Source organism: Enhydra lutris, unplaced genomic scaffold (assembly GCF_002288905.1).
Source record: "Enhydra lutris kenyoni isolate GAN:26980312 unplaced genomic scaffold, ASM228890v2 scaffoldscaffold3, whole genome shotgun sequence".
NCBI lineage: Eukaryota > Metazoa > Chordata > Mammalia > Carnivora > Mustelidae > Enhydra > Enhydra lutris.
The window spans coordinates 24,121,378-24,126,459 of NW_019154087.1; positions in this window are offsets into that span (position 1 = coordinate 24,121,378).

Below are 5,082 nucleotides of genomic sequence, written 5' to 3' on the forward strand. Positions count from 1 at the left end.
TTAATTAATTAATTAATTAAAATAAAAATTCAAGTTAGTTAACATATTGTATAGTATGGGCTTCAGAAGTAGAATTTAGTAATTCATCACTTACATATAGTACCCAGTGCTCATCAAAACAAGTGTCCTCCTTAATGCCTATCACTCATTTCGTCCATCTGACCTTACACCTCCCCTCCAGCAACCCTCAGTTTGTTCTCTATAGTTAAGAGTCTCCTATGGTTTGCCTCTATGAGGGGTGACCTTTGAACAAGCCTCTGACAAAACTTCTCCGGAAATATTCAAGAAAAACTGAATATTCAATTAATACTAAGAAAAAATCTTTTGTTTATACTGAAGTGATATGGTACCCAAAACATGGTGCTCAGATCTGTTAAAATCATTTATCGAATGCTGTATGCCATCTGCCCCTCACTCCCCTCACTCCCCTCAGACTATACACATCACACTTTCATTCACCCCTTTAATTATTTATGTAGATTACTCAAACCAAAAGTCATTCCCTCTGAGAAACCTCCCCTGACACCCACCCCACCATAGCCCTCAGGGCTTTCCACTCACCAACCATTTATCACAGTTTTAAATTATCTACATATCTCTTCAGTAAATAAAAAACTAAGATCCTTGAAGACAGACAAAAATTATGTTTTTTCATCTCTGTATCCCCAACATCTAGCACAGAGTGAAATAAATGTTGAATACTTGGATTAAAGAAAGAATAAATGTTTCCTATAAGATGGTGGGTTTCTTTGAAGGAATGCATCATATCTTTTTCATCTTAGTTTTTTCTGTCCATCTCCCAATATTTTCTACATAGTAAGTGCTTTGTAACAGTGGAAGAAAAATAAATTCAAAGGACAGCTTTAACATTCATTCATTCATTTAATTTACTAAATAACACTAAAATAAATAAATATTAGCACTCCAAGGTCCCTTCCATTCCTAAGGTTTAATGGTGTGATGACGCTGGTGAAGTATAATTACATGTGTGAAGGAATGCCCAAAACACCTTACTTCAGTCACACATTATTTTAGGAGCAGAGCCCAGACTGAGCTCAAGCGTTTTTGCTCCCTTTCTAGTTCTCCCTTCACAAAATCATGTTAACTTATACCTCATTTCTTTCTCTTCTGATGGGTCATTTTTATATGTGGTATTAAGTACTTATGAGAGCAATCCTCCTCCAGTAAGATATAGCATTAATAGTAGTTACACTATCTCTATTTTTAGGACCCACCTTTTCCCCAGTTAAAGCAGGGGCAGTCACCTTAGAAAATAACATCTGCAAAGATAGAGGAAAAACAATGATTTGGTCCAGATGGCAATGTTTGGCAGTTGCCAAAAGATTCATGTGGCCAGAACTCTAGGCCAAATCAATTCCATCGCACCTTTGCCTGTAGATGGGCTGAAAACAAAAACATGGTCAATTTCCAGTTTTACTCTCGTTTCTTTGATGTAGAATCTCACCCATTAGGGACACTGTTCTAGGACCAGAGATCAAAAAAACACTGGCCTTTATTATCCTTTGCTTGTTCCCTCTGACACTGCTTGCGCAAAGAAAAGGAGGTGGAAGATTTCCAACTTGGGTTCAGCTCTCCTGAGAAGCTTGTGGTTTTGTGAGTCTGAAAACAGTACAGTCATTCCCAAGACTACTTTATCCAATAGTGTGCATTGGATCCCCTGCTCCCAAAGCAGAGCTCTAAAAGCCATTCCTTCCACGAGAGCCAGTTCAACCAGCAGCCAAGAGTCAACCTTGATAAATACAATTTTAATAAGTGCTAGAAAATCAGGAAATTGCAGGCCCTTGGCTCTTGTAATTTTTATCATACTGAGTTCCCTACAGAGAGCAAAGGAAGAGCCAGTAATGTGTCATCCTTTCCATCAGAGTCCTGCAAAAAGTCAGTGTTGAAGAGGCATTTTCCTGTAAGGTACTACTGTATATCAAATGTATCCACCTCTTGGAGAAAAGGCATAATTAATTTGAAAACAAAGAGAAGAGTCTGTAGCAACACTGGCAGAGGATAAGGTTTATAAAGCAGCCCAAGGGTACTCCAAATCTACCATAAGGGAAACATCTGACAAAGAAAAATGTGTGCTGGCAACTTGTTTGATTGTAATTTCAATGAAAAATTGAAACCATACTTCCACAGGATTAAGCTTCCCTCATTCAGCAGGAGGAGGTTCCCGTTAACAAATATGGACCATGTTAGCATCCCCTGCACTTCTCCTTTCAGGCTGCTTGCTCATAAGAATACATTGTGAGCTGGAGATGGAAGAAACCTCCTCAGTGTGGCCAGACGTGGTAGAATTAGTTTTTAGGATGTTGAAGACTAAATTGGTTGCTTTGGTGACAAAAAGTAGACTTTTGCCTTGCAGATTCAATACTAATTAGAGGAATAAGCAAGTCTGAAGGGGTTCCTTCCAGAGAGATAATAAGAATCTCTTGATGATATGCGGAAAAGGCCCATAGTTTACTTATTATTGTGTAATGATGCTGAATGAAGGAAAGACACTTTAATTTATCTTCCCCATTGGCATATATCTTTATTTTTGGCATACACAGGAGAGTGGTATAAGGAAAATGGTCATGCTCTCGGTTTACAAAAGAACAAATGTTTGGTAAGGAAAGCATCTTAGAACCCAAGAGGTCCTTCCCAGCATCTGTTTGCAAAGAATACCAGAACTGTTTACAGCATGTAAATATCCCACAGAGTCAGTCAAAATAGTGATAATTAATGTGTTTAAGGATTAATGAGCTCAAGACCAGTATATGGTGAATACAGCTGACAGTTTAGCAAATGCAAAGGCTGGAAGAAAGACTTACTTTGTCTATATTTTCATTTATTTATTTTTACCAGCACGGCTGCCTGTCCTGCATTATGGTCCCCATTGCCTCTTTTACAGTACTCTGACCATCCACAAAAATACACAGATATTGACCTCCTGTGAGTAAGTGTTTCATAGAAAAATCAATCCCTGGGACAGAGAGAGAATTCTCTACTCCAATGAAATTATTTCACTATATAAAGTATTGAATTATTTGGGAGCGCTTGTAAGAGAAACACACATCTGGTGGGAGGAAGGAAAATGCATCTGAAGGTTAATCCCTTATGAAAGGGCCTCAGCCAAAAAATCTTCTATAGATGTGTGATGGATACACTTTCCCTAGGTAGCTCTAATTATGTAGAAAAATGTCTGATGTTTCTCTGCCATGTCCACATTTTATATAGGTTTCTAAGGGTAGGAGCCGTGTCTTTAAAACACCGACTCTTTTATCTGGCATCTGACTGATGTTCAGATAGTAGAGTAAAATAAAATACCCTTTTATAGAAACTCTGCTTTTATACAATTCAAGAGAAAGAACATAAAAATCAGAAGCCAAGAGTCTTTTCAATACAAAAATGAATAAGACTTGCTATAACCAAAGAAAAAACAGCTGGAGTTTTAGATATTACATTAAGACTAACTCCAGCTCCACCAATGTCAATCCAAGCCTGATTTAAATCTTCTTCGTTTCTTCCATTTTTCAATGAGCAACCTAATGGATTAAAATCATCATTCTATTTCCAGAAGTTAAGTTACTAGGAGTGTGAGCAAGAGGAGGAATCACTCCAGTAATTCCAACAGCTTTCTGCCCTCACAACACCCTGTCAGGCCATAGTGGAAATGAGAAATAATTTATCACATACTTTTGAATATACAAAGGTAAAAGTCATGTAGGGCACCAAAGATCGTGGCTATATCACCTGATTTTGTTTAGAGACTGTTTTAAAAAGAAGGATGAGCTGTTCTTTCACATCTTTCTCAGTCCCAGAAGACAGGGGACAAGCCTTGGTAGAAAGCAGTTTATATTAGGAATGGCCTAAGGGAGAATCTCTTCTCTCTGTGAACAGCCATCTCTACTAAATCATGATGTTGGCTAGAGGCAAATAGATGAATGAAAATTCTGTTTCCTTGGATACTTGAAACTAAGATGTTTTTACAATGAACCTTGGGTAATTGAAACTGAAATGTCTTTCCAATGCACCAAAGACAAACTGAAGAAATGGAAATAACCAGAAAGACACAGAATATATGGTCACAAAAATGTGGGCCCTGGATCTGCGGCATCAGCATCATCAGGGAACCAGCCCCAAATGCAAATTCTTGGGCCTTTTCCAGACCTACTGATTAGAAATTCAAGCAACCTGTTTTATCAAACCCTCTAGATGATACTGAAACTTGCTGATATTTGAGAATCACTGCTGTAGACTAAGGACAAGTACAGAGAAGAGGTACCTGGGGAACAAAAATGCCTGCCAGATGATAAAAATTTGAGAAAATGGCAGTAGCAACAAGAGGAACAGTGTAGATGATAGTTGCAGACAATGGACTGACTAATAAATTAATGTTTTATGACTATAATCCTTAAATATGTATTCAACTTGACCTATAAAACAATGCTATTATTGCATTCAGTACTTTTTAAACTTCTACTTTAATATTGAGTGAAATCTAAAGTTTTGGAATTAAGGGGAAATGTGACATTTTACTTATTTGGGACCTTATCTAAATAAATACCAAGCATTAGAAATAATAGAAAGATCAAGTAAACTAAAAACCAGCTTTGGGAAGATTCAACAGACTTTTTCTTAACAGATTCCAGTTAACAGATTTCTTAACCAATAATCCTTCTACACAGGTCAATAGTTCAACATTAGAACAAAGAACTTTAGTTCAGTAGATTTGTTAAGCAATGAGATGGCTAACACAAAAAAGGTGCATAAGTTTTTTTGTTTTTTGCTTTTTTTTAGATCTTAAATAGATTCTTCTGGGGTGGTTTACAAGCAACCCAATTAAATGGCAAAGATATACATTACTTTCAAGTTTATCTTCTGATCTCAGTCTACAAGTTCATAAATATAATTTTCACAAAAATATATATTTTCCAACCCTATATAATTTGATAAGTAAGTCTTTTCCTTCTAATGTGAATCCAAAAATCATTAGATGGTTCCTGAAGGATCAAGCATTTAGCAAACAACATGCTAGAAATATATTTTTAAATAGTTTTACTGTCTTGAAGTGCTTGAATTAGATTTGTC